We start from the raw sequence: 13,102 nt of genomic DNA, 5'->3' as shown, positions 1-13,102 counted from the left end.
TCGGGTATCGACAACCATCACCGTTGCTTGCGCCGTTAGCTTGTGCCAATACTTGCACTGTTTCATCGTCACTTGCTGGCACATTTGAATCTGATGCCGGCTGTTGCTGTGTTGTCCCAGTGTGCATGTCCATGTTGGGAAACACAGTTAGGGCTGAGCTGTCCACTCGCACCCACTCGTAAACTCCACGCGGCATCACGACACTAAGTCTGTACAACACTGGTCCCGTGCGGGCTAGCACTGTTGCTTGCAGCCACTTTGGTCCGGCACGAAAGTTATGCACTCGTACTTCATCACCTTCGCTGAACACTGCCTCGGAGCGGCTACCTTGGTGCCGGGACTGCTGGAACTGCCGATGTGCGACGTTCTCCTCAATGGATGGTCTGACCAGGTCCAACCTGGTGCGGAGCCTCCTCCCCACGAGCAGCATGCTAGGCGCTTCTCCTGTTGTAGCGCGTGGTGTGTTGCGATAGGCTCAGGGTGTTGGAACGGAACGAAAACCGAAAACGAAAAACGAAAAAAACGATATTTTTGACCGGAACGAAAACGTAACCGAAACTCTATATATTATTTCGTTCCGGAGTGAAAGCGAAATTTTTTCGGTTGTTTTCTGGTTCACGAGAAAACTTCGCGATCCGGAACAACTGAGCTCGTGCAATGTGAGCATATTTCAGGGTACAGTATTAGCGCGTACCTCAAGCAGAAATTTCAAAGCAGAGATATGTTGAAATTGTGCGAAAAACGAAAACAGTGGCAACCAGAGATGTTTATATTAACGCAAGTGTACTTTTGCACATCTTAAGAGTATACGTTGTTGGGCTAGTTGGTTCATAATCTTGAAAATTGGCTAGCGCGAAAATCGACAAGGACTAAGAAGGAACACTGATGTACAGGACAGGCGCTACTCGCAGCTAAGCTTTATTCAGAAACGACTTCCTAGATATATACACAGCCGAGTGGCGCGCGCAGGCGCAATGCACATGACAGTCGACATGCTAATCAGGACCGGGATACCAAAACATATTCGCATTATAACCAAGTGTCTAAGAACAGTCTTTCCTTACTGCGCAGAACAACAGAAGTGTCACTGCGACATTCACGGTGTTTCTTTTTAATGTGATAAGCCTCCATTAGTTCTCTCGCCAGCGCATTCCCACTTCTGTCCAGAATTCGAATGCTAGACAGCACTGGCTCACAGGCACAGGTCCTACAATGCGTAGGCAGATGAAAAGTCAAATTATTCTTAACAGAGCGCTCGTGTTCCCGTGCTCGATCGTTGACGCAACGACCAGTTTGTCCGATATAAACCTTGCCACAAGTGAGTGGGATTTCGTACACGACGCCTACGGCGCATGTGACGTAGGGCCGGACGTGCTTTTTCCGCACGTCGGTTTTTTAAGCGGTCCCGAAATGCGAGGGCATAGCCCAGCCAGTTTATGCGGCGCTGAAAAAACTATAGGTACATTGTACCTATTTGCCACATTTTTTAAATTGTGTGCCACTTTGTGCACATACGGCACCACTTCCGGCCTTTTTTCTGCACGAGCAGAGCCAGGCCTCTTCTTCCCCTTCAGTTTCTGAAGGAGGGTTTCGGACACAGCAGTCAAGTTCGAGCAGGGGAACCCAGCCGCCTGTAGGCGCTCAATCTGGCTATTAAAACTATCCTGAGCCAAGTGAACGCAGGACTTTGCCAGCACCGATTCAAGGCATTGTGAGGCAATAGCTCGTTTTACAACCTTACTATGAGCAGAATCAAAGGTTTAAAGCTCTTTTTGGGCTCGCGGAGAGTACTTCCAGCAAATATGTTGCCCCCTTAAAGGCATATTAAGATCTAAAAATTGTAAGGTGTCATTGTTAGGAAGTTCATGGGTGAAGGTTAAACCCTTTCCATGTCGTCTAAACAGGTTTAAAATATCATCAACAGCACTAGTATTCGTCTGGAAGGGATTAGTGCTTAAAATCACAAGAAAGTCGTCTACATATCTAAAAATTCGTAGAACTTTCTCGCTGTCCAATAGGTTATTCAAGACGCGGTCAATAGCAGCTAAAAAAATATTGCAGAGCACTGGGGCAACACATGAACCAATACAAATTCCCTTTCGCTGCATGAACGTCTCGCTGTCAGAAGCAACATAAGTTGAGGATAAGTAGTACTCTAGTAAGGTCATAAAATTATCGACCGAGATACCGGTAGAATTCTGGAAAGCGACATCTCCGTTCTTTTCTATACAACAGCGTACGGCAGGTAACAGGGCATCGTGGGAAACGGTGTAGAACAAGTCCTCTACATCTATCGAAAAGGCAGACTTGCAGGAATCAAGAGATGCCAGAAACGTTGTCACTTCTTTAGAATTTTTAACAATAAATGGATCATCAATAACTAGAGTGTTTAAGTTTTTTAACAAAAACTGACTTAGCTGCTGCTGCCAAGTATACATTTTGCACATCTGTCACGCAGGCCAAAGTGGAAGGGTATTGTGGGCACTGTTATGAGATCACAACAGCTGATTTTGGCGCCATAGTTGTCCGCCGCCGCCGGTGTCCGTGACCGCTATCGCATGAAACAAGAAAAAATTGAATGAGAAACAAATTTCTAGGGTCGGATGGGATTTTAACCCGCGCCCTCTGCGTGGCAGTCGGGTCTTTCACCACTGTGCCACGCTGGTGCTTGTAACTCCTTTGCAAAAATACTCTATACAGGCGTCATGTCGGGCAAGGAATCCTGTTAACATATCCAATATAGCGTGGCAGAAGAGTAAAATAACAACCAGTCATCACACAATGCTAACTGCGCAAAGACTGTGGTTTAATGCTTCCCACCAGTGTTGCGGAGTTGCCACTGGAATGACTCCTGAATCATTCCACATTTTCGCGACCCCGGAATGAAATGGGAATGGAATGGAGACAACGCTTGGAGGAATCGAATGGGAATTTAATTAAACGCCTTTTGGACGGAATGGAATGAGAATGGAATTACGTCTTTTTCCGAAAATACAGCACGTTTTCGTCTACGAGCTGTTTTTCGAACTTCAAACATTAGTAAGTCAGAGCCTCGAATTTAACAATAAAGTGGTATTTTTAAAATGGCTCGGCTGATTACAAGCACGGTACATTCATAAGCCACACGCCTACTACGAACCGAGGCATAAGTTAGTGTACAAATAAATGCATTATCCCAGCAGGTAGTGAAGGAAGAAACAAACTACCCCTTCACGTTGGTTCGCATTCATACCCCCACACGAAAGTGGCGAATACTCCATGCACAGCCTGATCTTTATATCACGAGCAGTTTAGTACCTGACACACGTAAATAACCTTTGCGACAAGGAAGACACTGCATACCTGCGCACAGGCGAACACAGAAAGTTCTCCTCACCACCGAACTCACACACCGAGTCAGTGAGCAGCATCAGCCAGAGATGAGAGAGGAGCGCATTGTCAGTTACAATGAAATCACTAAGTATTATAGACTGGCGAGGGCTCGGTATCCCCCTGCCCACCCGAGACTCAATAAGACACAGACGGTGGTCTGGCGCCTTCTCCAAACCAACACTTACCCGAATTCGGTGGCCTACAGCCGTTATTACCCCGACCAGTACGATGGCAAATGCCAGCTATGCAGGGAACGGGTGAATCTGCGACACATTCTGTGGGCTTGCCCTCAGGCGTCCCTACAGGGTCGCAATATAAATAATGATGAGCAGTGGGAGGCCTTACTGCTAAGCTCGGATCCGGAAGAGCAACTCTGGGCCGTCCAGCTGGCCGAAAACGCCGCCAGGACCCAAGGGCTACTGGCTGCCGTTTAGGCGGGGACCTGTTCCCCAAACCGCAGGACCCAATAAAGTTATTTCTCTCTCTCTCTCTCCTCACCACATCCATGCTTGCGAGGCGCACTTGACAACCATCAGTGCTGACGAGCAGTGCGGCCCAGTGTTCCGTATTCGATGCAAAGGCACAAGGTGCCCGAGAGGTGCACTGTTCCAACTAATACCAGCAGATCTAGAGGGTTTTGTAGCATTAACACATTTAAGCTTAAACATTATTAAAACATCACCATTCATTAAAACATGCTGACTATGCAAATACTCTAGGTAGCAGAAGAACTGCCCCTATGGGATTTAGTACGGTGATTGTACTGCACGATATGTCACTAAGCTATTATCCCTCGACCTTAATAACGTGTTTTGCATACTTTTGCAGTTCTTAATACATATGATGGCATCAGCTTTATCGGGCGTTCATTCTTAACTCGATAAAACTATCAAGATGCCTTTCCTACTTTGAGGAATTACTGGAATGTAATTGAACTGCCCGGCCATTCCCGGAGTGGGAATGGGCTAAGTTTTTTAAAATTGAAAGGATTGGAATTGCGGCAAGTCCTAATTCCCCTGAATGGTACTGAAATGGTATGGAGGCTCCCATTCCGCAACACTGCTTCCCACCCACTGCAAAGTGCCCAACCATAATTCCTCATCGTCATCCGCCACAGCACAAAGTGCACTGCCTTACAGATGTGTAGCGGGTACCACGTTTCTCCAAAAAATGACGAAAAATTGCATAGTGGGAACTTCGCTACATGAGAAAAATTACGATGATTTATGGCGTAGTGGGTACCTTGCATGTGTACTTGTATTAGTTGCCCCAAGAGAACCTACAACGGCCTCTACAAAGTCCGCTCTTCCAGCTTTCTCTGTGACTGCAGTCATGTGCTGCGTGTTCCGCGCAGGCCTGGCGATCCTTTTATCAGAATAGGGGCCTCGGATATCAGAGAGTACATTCAGTGATGTGCTGCGTCTGAGATCGTGCTCACTCCCTTGACACAAAGCATTGAGCCCACTAAACAAATCGTATTTGTCTTTTGAGAAAATAAATACTATGACTTTGAAATTAATACTGCTTTGTGCAAGTAGGTATAGAATTCGTGGTAGAGTTGCTTCCGCTCCTCTGAAGAACGTGTTTTACCCTTGTCCCACTTTCCAAACAGGACGGCAAGTAACTACATCATAAATCCAATGTTTTTTATGGTTACCTTAACTTCAAACTTTTGCTTAAAAAACCGTTACGAACAGTTACCGAACATTTTTTTTTCGTTCTGGAACAGAAACGGAATGGAACTTTTTGCGGTGGAACGAAACTAAAACCGAAACGAAAAACATTTCGTTCCGACACCCTGGATAGGCTAGCAGAAAATCCGCTAGCTCGGACAGTGACGTGCCATGGCTTGCTTTTTGGAGCGCAGACTTCAGTGTCTGTGGACGAACCGCTCGGCCAAGCCGTTGCTGCTTGGATGGTATGACGCGGTTCGCACGTGTCTCGTGCCGACGCCCTGCAGATAAGACTGAAATTCAGCAGACGTGAATTGAGTACCGTTGTCAGACACTAGGGTCTCGGGAAAACCAAATCTACGGAAAACATCGTGCGGACATGAAATTGTAGCTTGTGTCGAAATCGACGTTATTGTGCACACTTCCGGCCACTTCGAATGTGCGTCGACAATCACCGAATACCAGAGTCCCTTGACTGGGCCGGCAAAGTGGATGTGCACACGCTGCCAAGGTCGTGCAGGCCAGGCCCACGGGTGAAGTGGCGCTTTGACCGGCAAGTTTCGCGCACAACTTGCATGACGAGATGTAGTGCTCTAGATCTTTATCTATGGCTGGCCACCACACATAGCTTCGAGCTAGTTCTTTTGTTCTCACGACTCCGGGTTGTCCCTGATGCAGTTCATCTAATACAAACCGTTGGTACAATTCTGCGGAACAACAACACGCATTCCTAGCATGATGCACCCATGATATAGAAACAGTTCAAGCTTTCTACAAAAAAATGGTTTTATCTCTTCCGATACTCGGCTCGGCCACCCATGCAGAATGCACTTCACTACTTCACGCAGAACTGGATCTCGTGTCGTTTCTGCCCTAGTTTGTCTGCTGCTTACTGGCATGGTGTTGAAACGCAAAACGAAAAAGTTTTCTTTCGACCCGTCGACACCAGAATGCTGAAATGGAAGGCGTGACAAGCAGTCAGCGTCCACATTGTCAACTGCCGACCTGAACTTCAAGGTGAACGTATACGCCGATAATGCAACCGCCCAACGCTGAAGCCTAGCGGCCGCAATGGTCGGAATGCCTGTCTTAGGACCAAATATGGTTTCCAATGGTTTGTGGTTGGTGAGCAAAGTAAATGGTCTTGCATAGACGTAATAATGAAATTTCTTCACACCAAACACAAGTGCCAAAGCCGCTTTTTCCAAATGGCTGTAGCCTTGCTCAGCCTTGGTGAGGGTACGCGATGCATACGCGACCGGATGAGTCTGCTCATCCTCGGAAACATGAGACAAGAACGCGCCCGCACCATACGCAGAGGCATCACACGCAATTTGCAAGGGGCGGTGACAATCATAGTGTGCCAAAATGGGCTGACTTGCTAACATTTGCTTAACTTGTTGAAAATCTTTTTCGCAAGACGCATCCCACACTCAGACTGCATCTTTTCGAAGAAGTTTGTTCAGAGGAAACAAGATCGAGGAAAGATATTGAACGAACTTCCCGTAATAGTTGATAAGGCCCAGTACGGCCTGAAGCTGTTGCTTGTTACTTGGAGTAGGGGCGTTCACGATCGCGCGTAGCTTTTCATTTGTTAGTTGGACACCATCTTTGGTGATCACATATCCCAGGTACTGCAGCTTATCTTGAAAAAAATCGTAATTTGATGGCTGCATCCGAATCCCTCGTTCCGACAGTCTTTTTAAAAGAGCTTCCACATTACGTAGGTGCTTTTCTTGCGTATGCCCAGTGATTGAAATATCATCAAGGTAACAAGTGACTGATGGGAACCCTTTTAGCACATTGTCCATAATGCACTGAAAGATCGCTGGCGCTGATGCAATACCGAACAGTAACCGGTTAATTGCAGAAAGACCCTTTGGTGTGTTCAACGTGAGGTATTGTCAGGATTCTTCATCCATTTCAACTTGCTGGTATGCTCAGCTTAAGTCAGTTTTGGAGAAATTTTCTGCTCCAGCAAGCACTGAAAATAATTCGTCAGCTTTGGGAAGCGGATACCTTTCCGTGTCTAAAACTGGGTTTACGGTGACTTTGTAGTCTCCACAAATCCGAACTGATCCATCTCGCTTAGTGATTGGCACAATTGGCGTAGCATAATCGCTGCTAGCGACTGGTGAAATTATTCCCAGCGCTTCTAGCTTAGACAATTCTTCCACCGCTGCTGTCAAAGCGAACAGAACGCTCCGTGCTATAAAGAAACGTGGTTTCTTGTTAGCCTTAAAGAAAAGTTTAGCTTTTCACCTTGAATGGTGCCCAGCTCATCATTGAGCACGTCTGCGTAACGGTTCAGGAGGCTTTGCAGTTCGACAGCCATCGTGCTTGCCTTTTGGGCGTGGTGCAGGTTCCAAAGACCTTGCACTTGTGTCCAGTCAAGCTTTATCTGCTGCAGCCAGTTGCGACCAAGAAGTGGTGGACCGCTATGACGCAGCACGTAGAGGCACACGTTGGCATTGACCGTGGTGCTGCACTGTGACGAAGGCGATGCCGGTTGGCTTTACGGGTTCGCCAGTGTATGTTCGCAAGGTTAGGCTGGATCTGCGTAGAGCAACACGCGGAAAGAGTGAACGAAATGACGACTCAGGTATCACCGATACGGCAGCACCAGTATCGAGCTCCATGCGTAAGGGCCTTCCTTCAACTGTGACATCGAGTATAATTGGCTCTTCTCTAGTTACTTCCTCCGTCTTGACACTCTGTAATTCACCCTGACTGGTTTGGCTAAGGTTTGAAATTGTAGCCTCGGTTTTGGCTGCCCTTTTATTGCTTGGCGACCGCAGCATGCACGCTGAAGGTGTCCCTTTTTGCTACAATGAAAGCATATCGCACTAGCATGACGACAAGAGCTCGCCCCATGCTTTGTTGACCCACAGCGAAAACACGGCACGGCCTTTCTGTTTAGGCGGGTGTATCTTGTGCATCTCGAACCCTGCTGCCGCCGTTGCATGCGTAGCCGATGCATTTTTCAGCGCAGTTTCTAACGCTACAGCTCGGTCGACTGCTTGCTGAAAAGTTAATTTCTTGTCTTCAGTGAACAAGTGACGTTGAATATCGACCCGCTGCAGACCGCAACGAAGCGGTCCCTTAAGGCTTCGTCCACAAAGGCACCAAACTCGCAAGTTTGCGCTAACGTCCTCAGGTCAGCAACAAACTGCGCAATTTTTTCTTGTTCTTGCTGTGAGCAGCGATGAAACTTCGCTCTCTCTTCGATAACCGAAAGCCTCGGCGACAGGCGATTGCGCAGCTAAGTTAGCAGTACTTCTAACGATTTATCGGACGGTGCCGCTGAAGCAGTTAGAGACTTTAATAAGGCATACGTCTTCGGCCCTATCACGCTTATGAAAACGTCCTAAGGTGCGTATTTGGGCCGGTTGGTACATGTTCAACGATACGAGAAACAGTGCGACACACAGGACAGTGAAAGAGACGGACCAAGCGCTTGGTCCGTCTCTTTCACTGTCCTGTGTGTCGCGCTGTTTCTCATATCAATGAAAACGTCCACTTTAAGCTTCTCGTCAACCTGGTTAGCTCGCAAGAATGACTGAATGCGGTCTTCGTAACTTGGCCAATCACCGGAAGAGGCTTCGAAAGGTTCTACATGCCCGAGCTGCACAGCCATCGTGGGCGTACTTGCATGCGCTCCACCGCGTCGTCGCTTACACCGGGCTCTTCCTCGCGGGCGTGCTCGTTAGCTCCGGGATCCTTGCTGCCGCGGACGCCCTGAAGTCCTCAGCCAGAATCCATCTAACAGCATGCCTTTATTGCATACCAAAGTAACCAGTCAGCAGCCTGGCTGCCGGTGGACAACTAAAGGTTAGATTACAGAGTGGCTCGCACCTAGGCCGTCGCAGCGGCTTATGAACGCTTTGGGTGGCGAGGGAGATAACTGATACGCACAGCGCGCGCGAAACAGTACGTGGCGTTATCACACTGCGTCACTGATATACCACAGAGACCTAACAGAAAATAATGCCAAGGGAAGTATAGGGGGTGGTATTTCTAGCAATTAGGATATAAATGTGAAGAAGGTAAAGTGGACGAAAAGATAACTTGCCGCCGGCAGGGACTGAAGCTGTGACCTTCGAATAAGGTGTCCGATGCTCTACCACTGAGCTACAGCGGCGGTCATCCTCCCGTCCACTTTCTGGGGTATATATATGTGTATTTAAACCTAGGAGTATTAGTCTGCGCCAATCGCAGCCATGGCGGCAAGTGTGGAACACTCTTTTTTTCTGCCTTGTTGGCGTCACGTAGCACGTGATTTTTTTACCAACTGGCAGCTGACCAATAATCCCTCATATGCTACCTCAAGGCATCAAGTCTGCCAGAACAAGACCCTCGCTATGAAGGAAGGGAAGAAGAAGACATAAGGGCTTGTTTTTTTTTGTCAGACACATTATTGAGACTTAACAGACAAGTTATCTTTTCTTCCACTTTACTTTCTTCCCTTTTATATCCTAATTGCCACAAATAACACCCCCCTATACTTTCCTTGGCATTATTGTCTGTTATGTCTCATTAATATTGTGTCTAACAAAGAAAAAATGAGCCCTTAAAAGTCTTCCTTCTTTCCTTCATTCATAGCGAGGGTCTCGTTCTGGCAGACTTGATGCCTTTAGGTAGTATGCGAGGGATTATTGGTCAGCTGCCAGCTCGTAAAAAGATAACGTGCTAAGTGGCACCAACAAGGCTGAAAAAAAGTGTTCCACACTTGCCGCCATGGCTGCGATTGGCGCTGACTAACACTCCTAGCTTTAAATGCACATATATATACCCCAGAAAGTGGACGAGAGGATGACCGCCGCCGTAGCTCAGTGGTAGAGCATCGGACGCGTTATTCGAAGGTCGCAGTTTCGGTTCCTGCCGGCTGCAAGTTATCTTCTCGTCCACTTTAGTTTCTTCACAGTTATATCCTAATTGCTACAAATAACACCCCCTATACTTTCCTTGGCATTATTGCCTGTTAGGTCTCACTAATATTCTGTCTAACAAATAAAAATGAGCCCTTAAAAGTCTTCTTTTCTTCATAATGGATAACAAGGTGCTTTATAATTGTCATGATATGACAGGCGTGAAATGCAGATTAAGAATGCTTCCTGATTTGATGCTTTTATGTTACGTATAATGAATTGGATGACATTCTTTTAGGAAAAGATAAGTCTGCATGAGCACTACAATAAGAGAGGGCTGAGCTAGTCGGTTCGTATTCATGTTAAAAGACAGGGTGTGCAAACACGGGCACGAGATAGAAATCAAAACACCACAAATGCTGACTAGCAACTGAAAAGGCACACAGCAGCAGAAAAGAAAGTAGACATGAAAACTATACCTGCGCATGCCCAGGCAAGAGGTGATACCTGTCGATAACTGTTCAGGATTTTGATTTCTGCTTTATGCAAGTTAATGAACAGTTGATGCATGCATCTATCTTTACATTGTCGAGAGTATAAATGCACGACGAAATTCGATGAATGCGCAGTTTTCTACAGGCACAGGAATGAAGCAACACATCTAATAGTTGACGCATGGCATATAAATAATAATGGTAGCGCATGCGTGAGCCAACAGTCAGTTAACTTGCGCAAAGAAGAAATTAAATGCTTGAACATTGATCTCTCATGTATACCACCACGTGTGAGGACTGATAGGTGTCACATCTTGCCTGGGCATGCGCAGATAAGTTTCGTGTCTACTTTCCTTGCGGCCACTGTGCGCCTTTTCAGTTGTTTGTCGGTGATTGCAATGTCTCCTCTTGTGTGTCCGTGTTTGCACGTCACGTGTTTTAACTATGAGCACTACCTTGTGATAAAGGTTCTAATCTGCACATCTTCAGTTCGATTCAAGCACGTTGTCATATCTGCATTTCTTAATTGCCAAAATACTCAAAAAGTTGGCCATAAGCCTCCTTTGTATTTGTAGTGCTAGATTCACATACAGAATAAATTTACTCAAGGAATCTTGTAACTAAGTTGTTGCATGTCTCATTCTAGACTGGGCCACAGACACTACTTACTTTTCAGTGACTCTAAGGTCAGATAGCGTATTTTCAAATGCAGACCTATGTACTGTGTCCTTTTGTAAACCCCGTGCTCTTATTATAAAAGTATATGTGCTTTGGTTGCTAAATAGCTATAACATTTTCATAGGTGGGACCAGTCCATCTGGTAGTTAGTATCCTCGCTGTGAATAATGGTGGGTGTTGGGGACAACATCAAGGAGCAACATCAACGAGTCACAAAATAAATGAGACTTTGAAGAAGTTTATTTGCTGTAAGCGCACGACAACTAAATTTTTCCAGTACAGTGAAAATTGTTGTGTGTGATCTCATCATTTATTGCAATAGTGGGAACAATGTCAGAAAATACTCGGGGCCCTTGGGGGCACATCACAGTATGTTCTGCAATATGGTGTTGAATGGAATTTCCAGTGCAGGCTTCTGGCTCTCTGCTGAAAGTAAAAATAGGAGCAAGACAAAGGCAGTTATACAAAAAAACTGCATAGAGCAGACTGCAGGGTCTTTCTATGCTTTCCCAGTACCAAAACTTTGTGAGGTCTTCCTCTTCGAACATTTTTACACAAAAGCAAAATTATTTTTTCATGCTTAGCTGGGGAAAAACAGCGCAATAAAGGACGAGGACACAGGAACACAGTAGACTGGATGGGCGCTTTTTCATGTCATTGCTGGAAGTAACTCATCTACCTACTGGGCCAAAAAAAAAAATATGTTTCCTTCTGAACTATTTTTATTCACAAGTAAACCCGTCCAAGCAATTGGCATATATCCTAACTTGTAGTTTCAAAAATTTCTTCAGGCAGTGCTCACAGCAGGCATTATACTAGTGTTTAAAATAATTACCAGACTATTTGAAGGAAAGAAGATGGCTTTTAAGGGCTCGTTTTTTTTTTTTAGACACATTATTAATCAGAACTAACAGACAATAATGCCAAGGAAGGTATACGAGACATTATTTGTAATAATTGGGATATAAATGTGAAGAAAGTAAAGTGGACGAAAAGATAACTCCCTGCCAGCGGCAGTTATCTTTTCGTCCACTTTACTTTCTTCACATTTATGTCCCAATTATTACAAATAACATCTATACTTTCCTTGGCATTATTGTCTGTTAGTTCTCATTGCCAGACTATTTGTCACTTAATCCAACTGTAAACAGCTGTAAAATTACATCTTAATATTTTTATGTGTTCACTTTTACTGTGCAGTATTTTCATTCTCAACTAGTACACCACAATCACAAACAGCATGTGGCACACTTCAGGTTGGTTCAACAGAGAGCAGCAGGTTAGAACCAACGGTGTAATGAGCTCAGAGTTGACAGCAACAAGTGGACTATGAGTATTCAAGTAACGTCAGCTACATCTAAGACCTTGAGAGCTCTCTATCAGTGCTGATTTCTGTTGACCTGACAAAATGTTGAAAAGTTGTAAAACGATCGTCAGGAAAAAAAGATCACACAAGCACAAGTAGACTAAAAATTTCAAGCCAAAAGGAAAACTGGTCAATGCAGAAAAAAATGTCAGACCTGCATGGAACACGTACCATAGTCGCAGCGTAAGCTGGAGAAGTGGCCTTCTATAGAGCCCGTAGTGAACGCTCACAAGGTGCCTACTGCAAGTACACTTACTAGGTATCCACTACACCAATCGCCATTACTTTACACAGTAACAAGGTACCGACTATGCATCTGTAAGGTGCTTTACGTAGCTTCACACTTTGTTGATACTGTGGCTGATGATGATAAGGATGAAGAATTATCCCCTTTGTGATGCCCTTTGTAACGAGTTATACCTGTGACACACGGGCATGTTTGAAAGGCCATTGAGTCAATGGCGATCGAAATGCTACAACTCCATCGAACTCGATGGAGTTCTCGCGTTGCCACACGACGGTTTTCAATGGCCGTTGAGTGACTCCGGTGTTTGTCGCAAAAATTTTGTGGCGCTACTAATTTTATTTTCGTTTTCATGTCGTCGTAACTGAACTAAAATAAATCCACTTAAATGCTCACATTTGTGCGTT

The sequence above is a fragment of the Rhipicephalus sanguineus genome, chromosome 3 (genome assembly GCF_013339695.2).
Source record: "Rhipicephalus sanguineus isolate Rsan-2018 chromosome 3, BIME_Rsan_1.4, whole genome shotgun sequence".
Lineage (NCBI taxonomy): Eukaryota > Metazoa > Arthropoda > Arachnida > Ixodida > Ixodidae > Rhipicephalus > Rhipicephalus sanguineus.
Note: the sequence above shows the minus strand (reverse complement) of the source record.